The sequence below is a fragment of the Choloepus didactylus genome, chromosome 8 (assembly GCF_015220235.1).
Source record: "Choloepus didactylus isolate mChoDid1 chromosome 8, mChoDid1.pri, whole genome shotgun sequence".
Lineage (NCBI taxonomy): Eukaryota > Metazoa > Chordata > Mammalia > Pilosa > Megalonychidae > Choloepus > Choloepus didactylus.
Genome location: NC_051314.1, coordinates 57,964,993 through 57,987,696, shown reverse-complemented (window position 1 = coordinate 57,987,696; position 22,704 = coordinate 57,964,993). Strand labels below are relative to the sequence as shown.

At 36.8% G+C, this 22,704-nt stretch overlaps 1 pseudogene; it reads right to left on the bottom strand.

Moving 5' to 3' along the window:
- Positions 1 to 2,295: 2,295 nt before the first annotated feature.
- LOC119543081 lies at positions 2,296 to 3,077 on the bottom strand (annotated as a pseudogene).
- Positions 3,078 to 22,704: the final 19,627 nt, after the last annotated feature.

Sequence of the window (22,704 nt, the reverse complement as noted above, 5' to 3'; positions counted from 1 at the left end):
ATGGAAACATATAGCAGCAGATCTCAAAAGGCAGAAGACAACACTCAGGAACTAGAGAACAAGGTAACTGAAAGCCTACACACAAAAGATGAAAAATATGAGCAATGTCTCTGGGAACTTAAGGACAAAATGAAAATCAAGAGAGAAGAGGAGAAGAGAAGGGAAAAGGGGCAGAAGCAATAGAGGAAATAATCAATGAAAATTTCCTGTCTCTTATGAAAGACATAATATTACAGATCCAAGAAGCGCATCCTACTCCAAACAGAATAGATCTGAATAGGCCTATGTCAATACACTTAATAATCAGATTATCAGAAGTCAAAGATAAAAAGAAAATCCTGAAAGCAGCAAGAGAAAAGCAATCCATCACATACAAAGGAAGCTTGATAAGGCTATGTGTGGATTTCTCAATAGACACCATGGAGGTAAGAAGGAAGTGAGGTGATATATTTAAGATACTGAAAGAGAAAAACCACCAACCAAGAATCCTATATCTGGCAAAACTATCCTTCAAATATGAGGGAGAGCTTAAAATATTCTCTGACAAACAGACAATGACAGAGTTTGTGAACAAGATACCTGCTCTACCGGAAACACTAGAGGAAGCACTGTAGACAGAAAGGAAAAGACAGGAGTGAGAGGTTTGAAAAACAATTTTGGGAGATAGTGGCACAGCAATGTAAGTATACTGAACAAAGATGACTGTGAATATGGTTGAAAGAAGAAGGCTGGGACCATGTGGGACACCAGAAAAAAAGATGAAGGATGAAGACTGGGACTGTGTAACTCAGGGAAGCCTAGGGTTCTCAACGATTGTAATAAAAGGTACAAATATGTTTTTACATGAGGTAGAACAAATGAATGTCAACATTGCAAGGTGTTAAAAATAGGGTGGGATGAGGGGGAAATACAATCAATGCAAACTAGAGACTATAATTAACAGAAACATTGTATTATGCTTCTTTTCATATAACAAAGGCAATATACCAAAGCTAAATGCATATGGGGGGTGTGAGGAATAGGGGAAGAGTATGGGACTCCTGGCATTGGTGATGTTGTCTGACTCTTTATTCTACTTTAGGTTAGTGCTCTCTTTCCTTTTGTCACTTTCTAGCTATCAAGTTTTGTGTTTCTTTGTTTGTTTGTTTTTTCTCTCTCTCTTTTCTTTTTCTTTTGCTTCTCTGCCTTCTTTGACTCTTCCTCTGTCTTTGTGGAAGAAATGGAGATGTCCGTATATAGAGAGTGGAGATGGTGCTGAATACATAAATACATGATATACAGGGAACCAACGATTGTTTACTTAAGATGGAATGTATGGTGTGAACGAAACCATCTTAAAAGAAATGGCTTGATGAAGAAACCTTGAGGGCACTATATTGAGTGAAATAAGACAGACACATAAAGGCAAATATTGCAGTATCTCACTGATAAGAACTAATTATAATATGTAAACTCATAACATGAAATATAAGTTACCAGGATATAGAACAAGGCTAAAGAATGGGGAGCGGTTGCTTAGTATGAGCAGAATGTTCAAATAAGGTGAACTTAAACGTTTGGAAATGGACAGGGGTGATGTAGCATGTTGTGACAATAACTAACAGTGCTGAAAGTTGTGTGAAGGTGATGGAAAGGGCAACTCAGAGTCATGCATGTCACCTGAAGGAAAGTTGGAGGTTAAAAGATTGGAACATAGAAAACAGTTAATCTTGTGGTGGACAATGTCTGATTAACTATACAAGTATTGGAAATCTCTCTCACGAACTAGAACAGATGTATGACACTATAGCTAGAAGTTAATAAGAGAGAGGCATATAGAGAAAAAATATATACCTATTGCAAATGATATACTACAGTTAGTAGTATTTTAACATTCTTTCATCAACAGTAACAAATGTAGTATACCAAAACTATGAATTAATAATGGAGGGGGGCATGGTTAGGGGTATGGGAGGACCTGAGTTTCCTTTTTTTTTGTCTTTATTTCTTTTCTGGAGTAGTGAAAATGTTCTAAAAATTGAAAACAAAATTAATTGTGTTGATGCATGCACAGCTGTATGATGGTACCATGAGCAACTGATTGTATACTTTGGATCTTTGGATAGTTGTATTGTATGTGAACAATCTCTATCTATCTATCTATCTATCTATCTATCTATCTATGAGGGGAGAGGAACAGAGGAAAGAAATAAAAAACAAGAATAAATGACATAGTAATTGCAATCACTAAAAATCTGTGCATTCTCAGTTATTGCAGAGTACTGTCTTCTTTCCATAGCAGGTGCTTATTCCAGAACTGTTATTGCAGCATGGATTTAATTTGTGTGGAGGTACTCTCATCATTTAAATGTTTTGTTGTGTACCTGAGAGCATGTAGAAGACCTTCTACACTATTAGGAGGTTGGTCCTTAAGAACTTTGATACCACCTTTCATATCAATTTTTGATGTGTTGGCAAATGCTCCCACTGGATGTATGTGCTCATAGAATACTATGATGCCCACCATTAACTGCAAGCAGAAGGACATCATCTCTCCATTTGTAAATCTGCTTCTGTATTCCAGTGTCTCAAGCATGACTCTGCACACACTAGCCATGGTGCTTCAACATTTTGTGATATTTTCTATTGGTAAGTTTTTATTCTCCCATACAAATTTTGTTTTGGCATCCCTTAACGTTTTTAGCATTGGAGTTGCCTCAGCATAAAACAAAGACATCCAATTTGCCAATTCATTATTTACTTCATTTTCTCCTTCTGCTGGAACATTAATCTTCATATGACTCAATGTTCTTCTATAATAGCTGAAATCATTCTGGATGGCAGGATTCGTCATCTTGAGTTCATAAACCGGAGTGTGAAGTGAAGAATTTCTGCAAACTGTTTAGCAAGAGCCTGCTCTCGCTCTAGATGCTGGGTGGGGGAATGTGGGGTACTTGTTAAGGCTCCCAGAAGACCTCTTAATACTGCTTCTAACCTCTGAGAAAATTCATAAAATTTCTATAATTTGCCTGCTAGTGGAACAACTGCACCCCATGCCTTCTCTTGCAACTTCTCATCTGCCGGATGCGGGATTGCCTCTCGTATTTCATGGCCAGCTTCTCTGTATGACTGCAGGCCCTCCAAGATGTTTTCTGCATCTTTTAATACTATGTCCACCTCATTATCAATTTCCTTCTCAGATTCCGTAGGCTGTGCATCTTCAGCCAGTGCTGGTGTTTATGTCCTTGTCCCTCTATCCTCCGCTCGAGCTTCCGGACTCAGCCCCGCTGCTCCGCCCTGTTCAAGCAGCGCCGGTGGCTCCTTAGAGGCACTAGGGCGTCTTTGGACCCGGAGTGGGAATCCCTCCGCACCTGCCCATGTGCCGGAGCCGCTATGAAGTAGGCGGCGGAGACCGCGATAGCAGCAGCAGCAGCACCTACGGGTCTCTTTATCTTTTTTTAATGTCCATTGGCAGTCATGACTCCTCTTATTTCTGGTGCTAGTAATTTGTCTCTTCTCTCTTTTTTTGTTGATTCATCTACCTGGCTAGAGGTTTGTCAGTTTTATTGCTTTCAAAGAGCTAGCTTTGGTTTCATTGATATTCTCTAATGTTTTCCTTTTTTTCAATTTTATTGACTTCTGCTCTAATTATTATTATTTCTTTTCTTCTTGCTTTAGGCTTAAATTTCTCTTCTTTCATTAGTTTCTAAGGTGTAGGACTAGGTCATTTATTTTAAAACCTTATTCATTTTTTTTTCCTTTTTAATTTTTACTGGGATTGTTCAATTATCCAAAGATCGAAAGTGCACAATCAGTTGCCCCTGGTACCCTCATACAGCTGTGCATCCATCACCACACTTAATTTTTGTTCAATTTTTAGAACCTTTCATTACTCCAGGCAAGAAATAAAGTGAAAGATGAAAAAAGAAAAAAAGAAAAGGAAACTCAAATCCTCCCATATCCCTATCCAACCCCCCCTCAATTGTTGACTCATAGTGTTGGTATAGTACATTTGTTACTGTTTATGAAAAAATGTTGAAATACTACTAACTGTAGTATATAGTTTGCAATAGGTATATTTTTCTTCCGTATGTGCTCCTCTATTATTAACTTCTAATTGTATTGTCATCGTTCTGGTTCATGGAAGAGATTTCTAATATTTGTACAGTTAATCACTGACAATGCCCACCATAGGATTCAGTTTTATACATTCCCATCTTTTGATCTCCAACTTTCCTTATGGTGACATATATGACTCTGAGCTTCCCCTTTCCACCACATTCATGCACCATTCAGCACTTGTTAGTTATTCTCACATCTTGCTACCGACACCTCTGTTCATTTCCAAACATTTAAGTTCATCCTAGTTGAACATTCTGCTCATACTAAGCAACCGCTCCCCATTCTTAAACCTCATCCTATATCTTGATACCTTATATTTCATGTCTATGAGTTTACATATTATAATAAGTTCCTATCAGTGAGACCCTGCAATATTTGTCCTTATGTGTCTGGCTTATTTCACTCAGTGTATTGCCCTCAAGGTTTTGTCATCAACCAATTTTTTTTTTTTTTTAATAATATGGTTTTGTTCACACACCATACATTCCATCCTAAGTAAACAATCGATGGTTCTCTGTATGGTCATATATTTATGTGTTCACCACCTTCACCACTATCTATATAAGGGCATCTACATTTATTCCACGAGGCAGGAGGGAGAGTCAAAGAAGGTAGAGAGGCAAAAGAAAGAGGGAAAAAAAAAATGACAGGAAGCAGCAAAAGAAAAAATAACCTTAAGTCAAAGTAGAGTAAAGAGTCAGAAAACACCACCAATGTCAAGTGTCTAACATGCCTCCCCAATCCCCTCCTCTTATCTGCATTTACCTTGGTATATTGCCTTTGTTACATTAAAGGAAGCATAATACACTGATTCTGTTAGTTACAGTCTCTAGTTTACATTGACTGTATCCCTCCGCCAATTCCTCCCCATTTTTAACACCTTGCAAGGTTGACGTTTGCTTGTTCTCCCTCATAAAAGAACAAATTTGTACATTTTATCACAATTGTTGAACACTCTAGATTTCACCAAGCTACACAGTCCCAGTCTTTATCTTTCCTCCTTTCTTCTGGTGTCTCACATGCGCCCAACCTTCATCTCTCAACCATATTCATAGTTATCTTTGTTCAGTGTACTTACATTGCTATGCTACCATCTCCCAAAATTGTGTTCCAAACCATGCACTCCTGTCTTCTCCTATCACTCTGTAGTGCTCCCTTTAGTATTTCTTATAGGGCAGGTATCTTGTTCACAAAGTCTCTCATTGTCTGTTTGTCAGAAAACATTTTGAGCTGTCCCTCATATTTGAAGGACAGGTTTGCTGGATATAGGATTCTTGGTTGGTGGTTTTTCTCTTTCAATATCTTAAATCTATCACACCACTTCCTTCTTGCCTCCATGGCTTTTGCTGAGAGATCCACACATAGTCTTATTAAGCTTCCTTTGTATGTGATGGATTGCTTTTCTCTTGCTGCTTTCAGGCTTCTCTCTTTGTCTTTGACATTTGATAATCTGATTATTAAGTGTCTTGGTGTAGGCCTATTCAGATCAATTCTGTTTGGAGTACGCTGCCCTTCTTCGATCTGTAATTTTGTAAGAGTTGGGAAATTTTCATTAATTATTTCCTCTATTATTGCTTCTGCCCCTTTTCCCTTCTCTTCTCCTTCTGGGACACCAATGATATGTACATTCTTGTACTTTGTTTCATCCTTAAGTTCCCGGAGACATTGCTCATATTTTTTCATTCTTTTCTCCATCTTCTTTGCGTGTAGGCTTTCAGGTACTTTGTTCTCCAGTTCCTGAGTGTTTTCTTCTGCGTCTTGAGATCTGCTGTTGTATGTTTCCATTGTGTCTTTCATCTCTTGTGTTGTGCCTTTCATTTCCATAGATTCTACTAGTTGTTTTTTTTTGAACTTTCGATTTCTGCCTTATGTATGCCCAGTGTTTTTTTTACAGCCTCTATCTCTTTTGCGAAATCTTCTCCAAACTTTTTGAATTGATTTAGCATTACTTGTTTAAATTCCTGTATCTCAGTTGAAGTGTACGTTTGTTCCTTTGACTGGGCCATAACTTTGTTTTTCTTAGCGTAGGTTGTAATCCTCTGTTGTCTAGACATGGTTTCCTTGGTTACCCCAGTCAGGTTTTCCCAGAACAGAACAGGCTCAGGTCCCAGAGGGAAGAAATATTCAGTATCTGGTTTCCCTGAGGATGTGTCTTAGAAAATTGGTACCCCCTCTGATGTCTCCAGTCACTGTGCTTTTCTGCCCAGCAGGTGGCATCTCTTAGCCTATAATTCTTGAGTGGTGTGAGGAGGTATGGCCATGTTCCCAAGGCTTTGGGGTCTGATTCTGAATGGGAAGGGCCCCACCCCTTCCTCTTAGAGAAGATAGACCCTCTAGGGGGAGGTCATTAGCATTTCATTGGTTTCTCTCTCTGCTTGTGCTATCTCCACCCTTCTCTGAGTCACAGCATTGGGAACTGAAAATGGCTGGGACTTTCTCCACTGAGCCTAAAAACAAACAGACAGTCCCCTTCAGACCTAGTCCAAGGTGACCCTCCAGCTCTCCAAGGTCAGTCGTCACCCAAAGCCTCTGTCTGTTTTTTGGGGATTCGTACCTGTAGTGAGCAGTTCACACTCGCTACTTAAAACCCCAGTTGGAGCTCAGCTGAGCTATATTCGCTTGCTGGGAGAGAGCTTCTCTCTGGCACCACGAGGCTTTGCAGCTCGGGCTATGGGGGAGGGGGTCTCACAACCTGGATCCGCAGGTTTTACTTACAGATTTTATGCTGTGATCTCGGGCATTCCTCCCAATTCAGGTTACTGTGTGATGAGTGGACTCAATTGTTTGTTCCCCCACAGTTATTCTGGATTATTTGCTAGTTGTTTCTGTTTTTTTTTAGTTGTTTCAGGGGGACTACTTCACTTCTACTCCTCTCTACACTGCCATCTTCCCTCTCTCCTTCAACCTTATTCATTTTTAATATATTCACTTATTGCTACAAATATCCCTCTAAGCACTGCTTTTGCTGTGTCTCACAAATTTATATAAGTTGTACTTTGATTTTCATTTAGTTCAAAATACTTTTTAATTTCTCTTGAGACTTTTACTTTCAACTATGCATTAGTTAGAGGAATATTGCTTAATTTCCAAATAATTTGAAATTTTCCAGAATCACTCTGTTACTGATTTCTAATATAATTCTTTGTGGTCTCAAAACATACTTTTATGACTTCTATTCTTTTAAACTTACTGAGGTGTGTTTCATGTCCCAGAATGTTCTATATGAGCTTGAGAAGAATGTGTATACTGCTTTGGGATGGAGTATTCTTTAAATGTCAGTTAGATCAAGTTGCTTGATGGTGCTGGTCAGTAAAGTAAACAATAACTTTACTGATTTCTGCCTGCTTGATCTATCAATTACTGACAGAGGGATTTTTCAATATCCAATTAAAAAGGGGACTAGTTTATTGCCCTTTCAGTTCTACCAGTTTTTGTCTCATGTATTTTGATGCTGTATTGTTAGGTGCATAAATGATAAGAATTGCTGTTTCTTCTTGGAGAATTGATCCTTTTATTGTTAATTACTTGACCTCTTCATACTTAGTAATTCCCCTTGTTCTGAAATCTTCTTTGTCTGAAATTAAAATACATCCTCCAACTTTTTTTGCATAGTGTTATCATAGTATATTTTTTCTATCCATTTATAATTTTAATCTGAGACTTTATATTTAAAGTGAATTTATTGCCAATTTTATGAGGTTGGAATTTTATTTTTATCTACTCTGATGATTTCTGAGTTTTACTTGGCATGTTTAGATAATTCTCATTTAAGAGACTACTGAGATAATTGGATTAATATCTGCAGTGGTTTGAATTATGTACCACATTTAGGCATATTAATTCACATTCCTATGGATGTGAATCCATTGTAAATAGTAATTCTTGAGGATGTAATTTTTAGGTAAATTTCAGTGTAACTGCATGGGGTAGGTCTTAATCCATTTTACTGGAGGTCATGTAAAGACAAGAACCTGGAGTGAGACATTGGAAAGGCCACAGGGGGAAGCTGGAAGTCAGTGGAAACCAGATGAGAAAATGAAAGGAGAAGACACCACCACCATGTGATGGGAGGCAGAGAGACAAGCCAAGGAACCCCAAGAATCATCAGCAGCCGGTACATTAGAAGACTAAAGTCCTTGAGGAAAAAGTAAAACTTGCCAATATCTTAATTTTGAACTTCTTCTGGCCTGAAAACCATGAGTCAGTACGTTCCTGTCATTAAGCCAAAACCAGTTTGTAGTATTTGTGATAGCAGCTCTAACAAATTAAGACACTGTCATATTTGACACTGCTTTCTATATATCACACTTGCTCTTTGTTTCCTTTTCCCCTTCTTTTCCTACCTTCTCTGGTTTTAACTGAGCTTTCCTTTTTCTCTTCTAACATAGTATATTAATTATGTTTCCTTAAAAAAATTTTTAGTAGTTGCTCTAGAGTTTTGCATATACATTTTCAATTAATTTTGAATATATGCATTTATTACTACAAATATCCCTCTAAGCACTGCTTTTGCTGCATCTCACAAATTTTATAAATTGTACTTTCATTTTCTTTCAGTTCAAAATACTTTTTAATTTCTCTTGAGATGTCTACTTTCAACTATGCATTATTTAGAAGAATATTTGAATTATTGAATAGGAATACACTATGCTGTCTCATGTGTAGTGCAGGCACCTTCTAACAGAGTATTCCTAATTCCTCCCTCCAATTCTTTGTGTCTTTGCTGACATTAGGTTCACTCATCCATATATAATCTCCCAAAATATTGTTATTATTCCTCTGAACAGGTTTTACTTAGATCAATTAAGAATAATAAAAGTAAAAGATTTTCTTTTATCCTCATTTATTGCTTTTCTGAGGCTCTTCTTTTTGTTTTCTTTTGTTGATCTCCATTCCTGGACTATAAAATTATTCTTATTTTTCAAGAACTATTAACATTCTTATATAATAGGTCTGCTGGTGATGAATTTCCTGTTTTGTTTCCTAAGAAAGTCTTTATTTCTTCTTCACTTTCAAAGACAATTTCACTGCATATAGAATTCTAGATTGATGGGGGTTTTTTCTTTCAACATTTTAAATAGTTTACTCCACTCTTTCTTTTCTTGCCTGGTTTCTGATGAGAACTGTACTGTAATATTTATCCTTGTTCCTCCATAAGTAAGGATGTTTTCTTTTTATTTCTCCTGCTTGTTTCAAGACTTCCTCTTTGTCTTTGGTTTTCTGTAGTTTGAATATGATATGCATAGATGTAGATATTTTGGTATTAATCCTGTTTGGTATTCTCTGAGCTTACTGTATCCATGGTGTAGGATCTGTCATTGATTTTGGAAAATTCTTGGGCCAATATTACTTCAAATATTTTTATTTTTACTGCTCTATTCTCTGTTTCTTCTCTCACTGGTATTACAATAATGTGCATGTCACAACTTTTGTCATTGTCCCACATTTCTTAGATATTCTTTTCCACCTTTGTTCATCCTCTTTACTCTATTTTCTCTATCAAATATTTTCTCTCTCCAAGTTTCTATTGACCTTTCTTTATACTCACCAATTCTTTCTTGGGCCATGTCCAGTTCTATGATGAGCCCAGCAAAAGCATCTTTGTGTTGAAATGTTTTATTAACTCTTGTACTTCCTTTTTTATTTTTTTCTTAGAGTTTCCATCTATGTAAGTATATTACTCATCTATTCTTGCATATTTTCTATTTTTGTGTGAAATCCTGTAATATATTAATCATAGTTATTTAAAATCACTGTCAGATTATTCCAAAATCTGTATAACTGCGTTTGGTTCTGATGTGGTTTTGGCTCTAGGGTTTAGCATGCCTTGTAATGTTTTTTGAAAACTGGAAGAGATTTATTGAATAATAAGAAGTCAATATGACTTCAATGTGAGGTTTTATGTTAATCTGGCTAGTACTTGGTCATAGGACATGGACTGTTTTTAATATTTGCTATAGCTGTGGGAGCCAGAGGCTTCAAATTCCCCTAGTGTTTACATTTTTTTTCCTCCCCTGTTATCTTTGGGTTTCACTGAGAACTTTTCCTTACATAGAGTATCTTGTAGCTCTTTCAGTTGTAATCCACTGGAGCCCAGTTGTAATACTGGAGCCCTATGGTGTGGTGAGAAGAGATAGGGGAGGGCGAGCTACTACAATCTTCCAATTAAATCTCAGTCTTTAGTGGACTCATGTCCCGGGCTGTTTCTTAATTTCATTTTCCCCATTACATAAGACAGGAAGGCTGTAAAAGCCCTTCGATCCAGTGGGGTAAGACTCTGATAAAATCTTTTCCTCTCGAGAGTTGGTCTTTGTTATAAAGAAGGCTCTGGCCACATTTCACAATGATTATTTTTTCCTTCCTCATGCCAGAGCCAGGCAGGGATCTCTCTTGACTCTGCAGCATGCGAACATGATGAGGTTACTAGAGGTAAAACACAGGAACCAGCATGGGTCTTCCTAAGACTGTGATCCCTAGGAATCCTCATTCTCAAGCTAGTCCCAGCAAAACAAAGCACCCTAGCAGACAAAGACACGTCTATCAGGAGGGACATTTCAGGGGCTAGACATCACCTCCTGATAGCCTAGGGCAATGGCTATACCTTTCTTTAGGTTAGGTTAATTCTTCACCATAAGTGCCTGAGCTGAAACCAAAAGTCAGAAGTAAATGTGCTTTTGAGATGGAAGAACAGGGCCTGCTCTTTGTAGTTTTCTTTGCTATGGAATGAAGTTTTAAACAGTTGAAATCAGGGAGAAAGTAAAAGGAGTAGAAGTAATCGTTTACATGACAAAGAAATTCTGGGGTCTGGAGCAAGTCTTTTTGTGTTACTTTAATAGAGAATCTTAACTACTATACTGCTTCCCTTTCCTTTAAACAGTTTTGTGTGTATATTGGATTCATAATTATTCTAAATGCATTACTGCAAAAAAGTTCTCTAAGTATCATACACCCAGAATGAAGTTAACAATAATCATGAAGTATACTCTTTTAGTTAATTTTCTTGGTTTAAATGCATAACTTAGATTCCTATATCATCTACCTTACAAAGATAAAAAAGCCTGTGATATCCTTTCCTTAGTCTTTTTAATTTCATGAATTTGAGCTCCAGAATACAGACTAAAGATTTTATTACTGAAAGTGGTATATCAATGAACATATAGTGAAATGAATATCCTGGTTGGATCTAAACTGGGCCTAATTTTCCTTTGCCCTAAGCAGTCCCTGCTCCAATAACATCAGCTACTATAAAGGAACCCATAAGAGTAAAAGGCTTGTACTTTCCCCATAGTGCATTATATAGTGATGGAGTTCTTCATCTGCAGAGAAGCAAAACAGTTTGGGGATTTCCATAGCAGCATCGTAAAGCTATTCAAAATCTTAATAAGCAGTTAAAATGCTACGTGGGTCGCTCCAGGGCAGCACTGTGGTGAAACTTTGCCTTAATTCAAATCTCTCACAGTGGTAATGGGTGTGTGTGCACATCTGTGTGTGTGTTGTGTGTGTGCACTTCTGATATCAAGTTCCTCAAGAAAGAAACATACATGTGGAAAACTGAGTAAATCAAGATATAAGCAGATAGGTATTCAAGGAGTTGCTTAATGAATTTGCATTTAATTTAAAGATCTAGGTTGAAGACACAAATTTATCTGTATGCTCAATGTGAAGACTGACATGGATCAAATCTAAAAATATATTTACATTGATTTTTAGTTTAGTTTTTTGGGAAAAAACCCTGTAGCTCTCTATAAGTTATTTTTAAAGGAGAAAAGAAAATATATTAAACACTCATTAATAGTGTAACAATAATTCTGTTGATTATTTTGCATGTGATTTATTTAACAACTGTTGAGTAATTGGAATTTCCATTCTTATTTTGCTGGGTCCAATTACAAAAATAAGCCTAAATATTCCTAGTCCAAAGTACTTATGTCAAGCAAATATTCAGGGCTACAACCAAGGGAGAAGGCCCACCACATGGAGATTGATAAAGACGTGCTTGCCACCGAGGATGGGAGTCCAGATACTTCTGCTCCATGGTACTGTAGTATCATCGTTGCCAAGGAATATACAACACACAGCACAGCTCGGAAAATACTTTTCCTCATGTAGAGAAGAGACAGAATAGTCAGCTTCAGTAGTAGACATAGGTCCCCCTTGGCCAGCAGGTCCCTCCCAGCAGCTGACATAGGGAAATAGACTGCATGCACCCTGTCATGCTGCACGTATACTATTGGGGTTAGCCAAGTTTCATATGAGGCTCATGCATAAGTAAGACAGAGATGTTCACTCTGTACCCAGAACAGGAGAGGATCACCTGAATGGAAGAAAAATCTAGGTTGAGCATCCGATCACTGTGTAGTTTCTGCATAAAGGAAAGTTCCAGACCTAGGGCTCTGACTGGCAAGATCTTGGGGTGGGGGTGGGGGTAGCAGGTCACACGATGGCTCCTTCCCCAACAGTCCACAACCCCCAACACTCATAAGGCTGCCAGAAAAGAAGATACAATAGCCTGTCACACTAGGTAGGACCAACAGCCTCCTCAAATTTGAAGGTAGACTTGAGTTTAATGTGGTCTCTGATAATTCAGATGGCAGTGACTCATTCACAGAGTCTCCCCACCAGGTTAACACAACATTTAACCATGACCATTAGGAGATCCTCCTCCAGGAGTATAATCAGGCATCCCCAGAGGAGAGTTCTCAATGAAGAGCCCCAGGTGCCAGGGTTAAGCCAGCTAAAGAAATCAATTGTGATTGTACAGATGACAGGCATCCCACTTGAGCATGTATTTTTTAAACCTTGCCTGAATTGTTTATGTACACACAGCATGATGTATTGGGGATAACAGACATGTTCTTGGTCTGCCAGCAGATAGTCAAGGCTATCTGGTTATCCATCACTACCTTGGGTAGAGAATTTAATTAGTCCATTTGGTCTTGAATTGCTAGGGCACTAGCATTAGATATTTCTACCATGGTCAGAGACAAGTTACTTATGTAAAAGTTCCAGGCCACCAGCAGGGGAGAATGAATTGTACACACCCCTCTTGTGCTGCAGATATACTAAATGGGGATGGTTAGGTGTCATATGCACACATGCTTAAACATGACAAGAGGTTCATTGTGTACCTGGAACAGGGGAGATCACCCTAATGGAAGGAGAATCTGGGCTGACTATAAGCTTACTACCCAGCCTCAGAATAAGGGAATGTTCCAGGCCTAGGGCAAGCCCAAGGAGAGGCAGCAGGTCATGCAATGCCTGCTTCCCCAACAATTTCTAATATTCAAATGGTGGGAAGAAATATGAGTCAGAAGTAAATGAATTTTGTTTAGATGGGCAATTATTGCAGTAATAGTGGAAATGTCTGCATTATAGAAGAGACTTAGCAAATTATCTCTTTGAATTAGTTCAACTGGTCTATAATAACTGGTCAAAATAAAAACAAGCATTTTAAATATTAAAGTGAGAAGAAATGGGTTAAGTTCTATAGGATACATAACTAAAGAGTTAGATGCATCTAAAAAGAGTCAAATTAATCTCAGTGTGAAGGCTGAGGTGACAGTTTTTTAAAAGTACGGATAGCTAAAGCATGCATGGAAAAAAAATAAGCAAAGATAAGTTTAACAATAATTACTTTTTAATATTCTAAATACATGAAAGAAATCTAGAAGAGAGGAGAGGATTTTGACTATTAAATGCATGTTCTTGAGAATTTTAAACAAGAGGACTTAAGTTGTCAGATAATTTTGCTCAGAGAATTGATTTTCCTTCCTGCCTTTGATTGTTAATGCTAGATCACTTTAACATATTTTTGTGGAAGGAATATATTTTAAACAAAGGTTCATCTACATGCTCTCTTTAATATTTCAGCCAGTTAAAAAATAGCATAGTAAGCGTGGCCTCAATTATTTTCTTCACACTTGCACTTTTATAAATTTATTTGAGTCTGATCTTAGCAGGAGGTTAAAATAAGCATGCTTTAATGCAATATACCTAATACATCTCTTTTGAAACACAAAGGTGTTTTTTGAAAAGCCACAGAAATCAAAACAGCATGGTGTCAGCACGAAGACAGACATATAAATCAATGGAATCGAATAGAGAGCTCAGAAGTCAATGCTCACATTTATGGGTGCCTTTAACAAGGCAGCAAAGACCATCCAATTGGGAAAGAATAATCTCTTCAAGAAGTGCTGGGTAAATTGGCTCTCTGTTTGCAAAAGAATGAAAGTAAACCCCTATCTCACATCATATGCAAACATCAACTCAAAATGGAACAACGACCTAAATACAAGAGCCAGAGCTCTCAAATTCCTAGAAAAAAACATAGGGATGCATCTTCAGGACCTTGTGTTAGGCAATGGTTCCTTAGACTTTATAGTCAAAGCATAAGCAACCAAAGAAAAAATAGGTAATTGTTACTTCATCAAAATTAAAAACTTTTGTGCCACAAAGGAATTTATCATGAAAGTAAAATGACAACCGATGTAATTGGAGAAAATATTTGGAAACCACATATTCAATGAGTTTAATATCCAGAATATACAAAGCAACCCTTCAACTCAACAAGAACAAAAAAGACAATTGATTTTAAAAATGGACAAAAGAATAGACATTTCTCCAAAGGAAAAATACAAATGGCCAAAAAGCACATGAAAAGATGCTCAACATCATTAGCTATTAGGGGAATGCAAATTAAATCTACAATGGGATACCACTTCACACCCTCTAGAATGGCTACTATTAAAAAAAAAAAAAAGAAAATTACAAGTGTTGGAGAAGATGTGGAGAAATAGGCACTCATTGCTGATGAAAATGTAAAATGAAGCAGCCACTGTGGAAGACAGTTTGGTAGTTCCTCAAAAGGTTGAGTATTGCCATTTGATCTGGCAATTCCACTGTATCAGTTAGGTTTCTCTAGGGAAACTGAACCAACAGGATGTATCTATAAATATGAGATTTTATAAAAGTGTCTCATGAAAATGTGGGGATGCACAAGTCCAAATTCCATAGGGCAGGCAGGGAGCTGGCAACTCCGATAAAGGTCTTTGATTAACTCCCCAGAAGAGGCTGGCTGGCCGAAGAAGAAATGAAGATTCTCTCTCTTCTCTCTTAAAAGTCTACAACTAATTGTATTAAATTGAGCTGATTGAATTCTCTCATTGAGGAAGACACTCTCTTCATTGATGTTATGAGCCACAGATGCAACTGACTGATGATTTAATAAACCAGTCTTCTGATTATTAACCAGCCACAAATGTCCATGCAGTAATGATTAGGTCAGTACTTGCTTGATCAACTGGTCACCATCACCTGGCCAAGTTGACACATGAACCTAACCATCACACTCACTTTTACGTATATTCCCAAAAGAATTGAAAGCAGAGACTCAAACAGATATTTGCACACCAATGTTCATAGTGGCATTATTCACATTTGCCAAAACATGAAAGCAACCCAATTGCCTATCAACTGATGAATGGATAAACAAAATGTAGCATATATGCACAAAGTTATTCAGTCAAAAAAAGGAATGAAGTTCTGATACATAAGACAACATGGATGAACTTTGTAGTTACCAGGTTGAGTCAAACAACCCAGGCACAAAAGGACAAATATTGTGTGACCTCTGATGTGAAATAATTAGAACAAGCAAACTCATAGAGTCAGAATCTAGAATACAGTTTACCAGGTGATAGGGTAGGGGTAGGGAACAGGGAGTTAAGGCTTAAAAGGTACAGAGTTTCTATCTGGGATGATGGAAAAGTTTTGGTAATTGATGTAGTGTTGTTAGCACAACATTGTGATTGTAATTAACACCACTAAATTATATATTTGAATGCAGTAAAAGATGGAAATTTTAGGTTGTATAAATTTTACTAGAGTAAATATTTTTAAAAATAATCCATGGTACTGCACAACACAAACAGTGAATCCTAAGTTAAACCATCAATTGTACAGTTATAAAATAGTACAATTATAAATAGTATAATTATAACAAATGTACCACACCAAAGCACTGTGTTAATAATAGGGTGGAGTATGGGAATCCAGTATTTTATACATGATTGTTCTAGAAATCCACAACTTCTCTAAAGAATAAAAAGTAACAATAGCTTGTGCTAACCAAAACTAAATAGCAAAAGGATCTATGTTGAAAGAGTCAATGTTATTTCTCCATTTTACACAAGAAGATATCTTCCAGTTTTTCTTTGTTAATGAAGACTGTGACTTCTTTTTAATTCAATATTTATTTGCTGGCTGGAATGATAAATGTGGGTGGCATTGCAGGAGTGGTGTTGAGGGGAGATGAGATACTCTAAAGAGATTGACAATGAATCCTGTGGAATTGGCAAAAAAAAAAATCTTTGATTCTACACAGATGGTCACAGTATATTTTATGTCTTTATTTTTCTACTATGCATGAATGGAACACTCTGATTAATTCCACATTACTTTGCATGTTGTAACATCAAAGGAAGAATCATAGAAAAATTATCTATTGAAAGCACAAGAATAAAAATTTTTTATCTTGATTATTTTTTACAAGCTTAAAAGTAGTTGAAGACAGGCATGATAGGTACTGAAACCAATGCTACTGATCGGTTCCAACTTGCACCCAGTCTTCCCACAAAATGCAGGGTTCTTCGATAGAGAGACTAGAGAGGATTCTTTACAAAGTCTACAAAATTGACTTGTCTAAATAGCCCTTTCAAAGCAACAAAAGAGAAAAATTACAAATTGATGATACCTAATCTCTCAAGCTCTTTAAAATCCTTAGAAGTTTATTTACTGACAACAGAGACTTGGCGTTACCCATTTTTGTGGATTTTTGTATCCACTATAAGATGAGATTTTTCATATTAATGGTGCTAAAATAATGAATTAAATATAAGAAGAGTATTTGAATTTTGACTGTATTGATGTATTTCCTATGGTATTAATTTCTAAATCTAGGATTTGCTCATAGTTGTTTGTTGAACAGTGATTTCAACAGTAGCTTGGTCATGACTAGTATAATGGTTCATCCTGTTTTTTATTTCTCAGGCTGTGATGATTACTTTATCTCTAATCTGGGCCCTTTACTGTTCTATCTGATCCAAGTTACAGGAACTAGAACTTCAGAAAATGTATCGAGTTAATCCTCTTTCCAACATCGAGTCCAAATGGTTTTCTTTAGCAGCTTCTGTACTTTAAGCATTTTTATAGTTTTTGTGTCAAATATTTACTGACTCTTGGTTTTGACAATCATTTTTCTAGAGCTCAGCAGTTTTATAAGGGTGAATATAACTTGTTTCCTGCCCACAGGAATTTTGGAATTTTTTTGCATGATTGAATCAAATATCATTAGACAGTGAATATTATCAACATTTGTGTGCAGATCAGATATCTAAACAAAGACAATAGCATGAGCTTATTAACTATGTGTTAATATTTATACTTTGGTTATAGTCATAATTTAGCACATTTTCTAAACCTCAAACAAATTGCAAATATTGTATTACTAACCACTGTATGTTACCTAGATGAACCAAATGTAAAACTTCACCCTATTTGCTTGCTTATTTTTCCCCTCTCAGTTTGCCCACCCCCACTTCTGAAGTATTTAAGAATAGGTTGCAGAAAGACACAATAATTCACGTAAATAAGTCAGCATTTAGCTCTTGAAGACATGATATCCTCATAACCACAGTACAATTATCACACTTAGGAAATTTAATAATAATATAATATTGTTACCTAATATTCAGTCTGCATTCAAATTTTTCCAGTTGTCCAAATACTGTCCTTTTTAGCTATTTTTAAATCCAAGGTCTAATCAGTGATTACACATTCCATTCCATTGTCAGCTCTCTTTAATCCCCTTCATTCTAGAACGGTACACTGGCCTTCCTTTTGTCATTACGGTATTGGCAGTTTTGTGGTGTTCAGGCTAGTCATTTTGCTGAATGTCAATTTAGGTTTGTCTGACTGTTTCCCCATGGTTAGACTCAGATTAAACATTTTGAAAAGGAATATTTCGTGGGTGATGTTATCTTCTCAGTGTGTCACATTGGGAGGATGTGTCACATTAGGAGAATGATGCATTATTTAAATGCCATGCCAGGTGTGAAGTGCTCTTTGGAAGTAAAGCCCTGAGCACTGGGAAGCTGGAGAGGAGGTAGATTGAAGTGATCATGTTTAATTCAAGACACAGTAGTATGATCCACATTACTGAGCTATTTGAGCATATGAGATTTGGGCATATGAAGTGTGGATTGATGGAACAACAACATTTAAACCAACATCGAAATTGCTATATAGTGGGAATTGACACAAACCCAAGTGACAGGGGTGCGATGAAACCCGTATAGCCTTCTAAGCTCCCCTTCGGTTCTTCTAACTGAACCCATTAAGATGGGCTCGACTCTGGCCAACTTTGACATTTTAATTCTAGTGTTTTCGTAATTACAGATAGAAGAGTATGTCAAGATAGTTAACGAAAATCCTTGCCTCCCCTTTCTGCAAATTCTAGAAATCATAGAAAATGATTTATATTTTTAAAAGGTTCAAATTCATGACAAACCTGAAAAACAAAAAACAGGGCGAGTGGAAGATGTGGTTATGTGTATTTGCTGATCAGGAATGACAGATAATTTTGGGGAATGGAAGCCAGATATTCCAGTATTTCCTATATTAAAAACAATATTATCAACACAACCAAAATCAAAACTTTTTGAACCTACAACCTTCTCCAGTTGTTCCTGATAAACTTTACAGCAAAACTTCTTAGAATAGCTGTATATACTGGCTGACTTCATATATTTATCTCTCTTTCTCTCCTCTTCCTATTCGGGCTTTTGTCTATAACATTCTTCTAAAATGCTATAAGGTTCTCAGTGAAGCTTGACTAATAAAAGACTTCATCTTCAGGCCAAATCCAATGGTCACTTCTTTGTTCTCATTTTACCCAACTCTCAACAATATTTGACAGTGTTGAATACACCCTCCTTTGAATCACAGTCTTCTTTTTACTGTGGTGACACCAAATTTACAAATTTCTTCCTTCCTCACTCACAACTCCTTATCCTCTGTTTTTTAGGCACCTTCTTTTCTGCTCTGGGATCTGTCCACTTTCCTCCACCTCTATAGCTATCACTCTAGCCCAAACCACCATCATTTCATAAGCCTGTATGCCAATCATATCACTCTCCGAATTAAAACCCTCTGAAGCCTACCAATCAATCTTAACATAAATCCAATCTATATTAAGGGACTTACAAGATCCTTCTCCTCAACTTGTTCACCATGTTTGAGACACCTGGTCTTCTTTTTCTTCAAACAACTTAAACCCAGTTTCTAAATCACAGCCTTTGCGTGCATTGTTTCTTCTGCTCTAAATGTTCTGGTCAGATCCCTTAAAACCATATCCTTTCTGTCATCCAGGTCTGTGATGATTAATTTCATGTGTCAACTTGGCTAGGTAATGGTGTTCAGTTGTTTGGTCAAACAATAGCCTACTTGTTACTGTGAAAGTATTTTGTAGATGGAATTTGTATCTATAATCAGTTGATTGCAACTACCATCAACAAAGGAGAGTGCTCTGAGAAGTACTGGGTAATCTCTTCATCCAATCAGTTGGAGGTCTTAAAGCTAAAACTAAGGATTTCAGAGGTCAGAAGAAGAATTTCCGTATCAACTTTAACATTGACTGTTGCCAGAAATTCCAGCCAGCCAGGTTTCCCTGGGAAAGTCAGAATAAGGACTTCAATATCATCTGCATTGGAGTTTCCACCCTGCCCTACAGAGTTCAGACTTGCTAGCCCCCAAGGTCTTGTGAGCCAATTCCTTATAATGAATCTCTTTATAAACATAAACATATACACACATAAATATATCTGGTTGGTTTTGTTTCTCTGGAGAACCTTGACTAATAAAAGATATCACCTTAACTATTACTTTGCCAAAGAAGCCCACCCTGACTACTTAATCTAAAATGTGTGCCAGGCTTTGTTCTAAAGCCTTTATGAGTAATATTTCATTTAATCTTGTCAATAGCCCTTTGAAATAGTTATCATTCTTAACCCTATGCTATAGGTGGGAAACTGAAGGTCTGAGTGGTTAAATCAATCCAACAAAGTCATAAGGGAAGCCAGCAATGAAAGTGGATTTGTTATGTGGCAGATTCCTGAATACTGGTTCCCAGCCATTGTTTAGCTGCCAAACATAATCATTATTAGGTCACCTTGATGTTGTTTTTTTTTCCACTGTAATATGTAGACTAACAGATATATCCTTGTTATTTATTGTTTGCTGCTTTTTATTTCTGGAATATAATTTCCATGAAAGTTTTCAGTCATGTTCACTGTCCTACCTTATCCCCTGAAATAAAAGCCTGGCATGAAGAAATTGCCCATAAAATAATTGTTTAGTAGATCAATGGATCCAATTGATAGGAGTATATCCCAACCCAAACCTAAAGCAGAGTACTACTATGAAATCAGAAAGAATTGCAGGCATGTTGATTGGAAAACAAGAAAAGGAATCTTGGGAAACTGCTAGGTGGTATATTAAGGAAAGGAGTATAATTGGAGTGTTAAGCTAAGCTGTCATCCCCTTACTTCTCGGTTTCCTTTTGGCACAAAAATTGGCCAGCCAAGCCATCTGCCTTCCATTGCAATGACTGTGAGCTCTTGGGTGGGCAACACTAAGTAGTGCCCCGGTAGGCTGAGGTTAACCTGGAGGAAGTAGGACCTGCTTGTCAAGTCTTAGCACAATGTCTGCTGACATTTGCCCACCTTTCATCCACAGTCCCTGGAATCAAATTGCAATATAAAGAATCAGGTTAACTGACCAGGCATCCAAACATCGACTATTTCAACAAAATGTTTGAAAAGAAGCACAATACCCAACAAATATACATATTGCCACCCATGGCAACGTCTATAGAACAAATTTTTAGAAGGGAATTTAAAGATTCATGCGGTACTTATGCTTATTTTTCTCTCTCCAGACATTTTTTTGACAGGCAAAGATTATCTGCATCTTTTAGAAATATTCAGGTAAAGTCAGTTTAATCTGAAATAGAAATGTAACTTCTAATAACTATATCTTTTATTTATATAGCACTCTGTAGCCTGGAATTTTTATGTATAATTTTATTTAATACTCCTAATAGCTATAGGAGATATAAATTATTATCTCATTTTATAGATAGGAAAATGAAGAATTACAGAAATTAAGTGTCTTAGTTTGTCAAGGCTGCTATAATAAATAACACAGCTGGGTTGGCTTGAATAACAGGAATTTATTTTCTCACAGGCTAGAAGTCGAAAATCAAGATGTCAGCAGGATTATGTTTTCTCCAAAGTTTGTAGCATTCAGGTGCTTGCCAGCAACCCATAACTCAATCTCTGCCCTCATCACGTGGCCATCTGTTTCTCCTTCTGTCTCCTCCTCATTCCTACTCACTCTGTCCAAATTTCCTCTGCTTATGAGGACTCCCATCATTTTGGATTAAGGGCCACCCTGATTCAGTTTCACCTCCTCTTAGCTAATAGGATCTTGGAACATCCTATTTACGAATGGGTTCACAACCGTGAGATCAGGGGTTAGGTTTTGAACATGTCTTTGTTGGTGACATGATTTGATCCATGGCATTAAGCCACTTTCCAAGCTTGTTAGTAAGTGCATATCTTGGACTTGCACATATTTCTTCTGCTTTCTTTCTTTTAGATGTCTCTCTTGTGACAGCTCATGAAATTTTTACTTAACTGTTTTCATCTAGGATGTCATTACCTGGTACCATTGGTGACAGTAAGTAGCCAGCTTTCGAATTGTTTCTCCGTTTCCCTAATTTTCCTTTGTTCCTAATAAATTTTGGTTCACTTTTGGGTCATAATGTCTTAATACATAGATTTGATCATATAATGTATTAAATGTAGCTGATTTACATTATTGAAGCACTATTTGTGTTTGGAAAAATAATCTACTTCTTGAATAATCTACTGAAGTATAATATAGGGACATAAAAAAGTGAAAAACAAATCTTTAAGAAATCCACAATGTAGTAGGATGGTTGGCAATGCGTTGCCCTGTAATATGTATAATTGGGGAATAAAATAACGACTCTTGAAAGTGGAACACTTTGCACAGTAGGTATGTGATTTTATCTTTTGATACAAAAGCTGTAATTAAAAAAATTCTGTGCCAAAGCTAAGGCATAAGACAATGACTTTTAGAGCAGCGTCATACTTATTAGAATTTTATGATACAAAATATTAGGTGATTTTAATCCACCAGTTTAAATGGAAGATTCCCTTTGCTTGAACCGTGTACATTGCTGCAGTAAATGGAGTCTGTGCGTCTTTTTGCACATTATACCTAAGGTGACAATGTCTCTACTATGTATGACTTAATACTATGTTATTAACAGCATGGAGGAGGGGAAAAGTATGAATTTTTGAGTCAGTCAGACCTGACTTAACTTGAAAACCACTTTTGTCTTTCAAGTTTTCTGACTCTCAGCTAGTTTCTTAACTTCACTGAGCCTATTTCTCTTTATAAACTTGCGATCATAATACCATCTCAGATGATTCCTAGGGGGATGAATTAAACAATGAA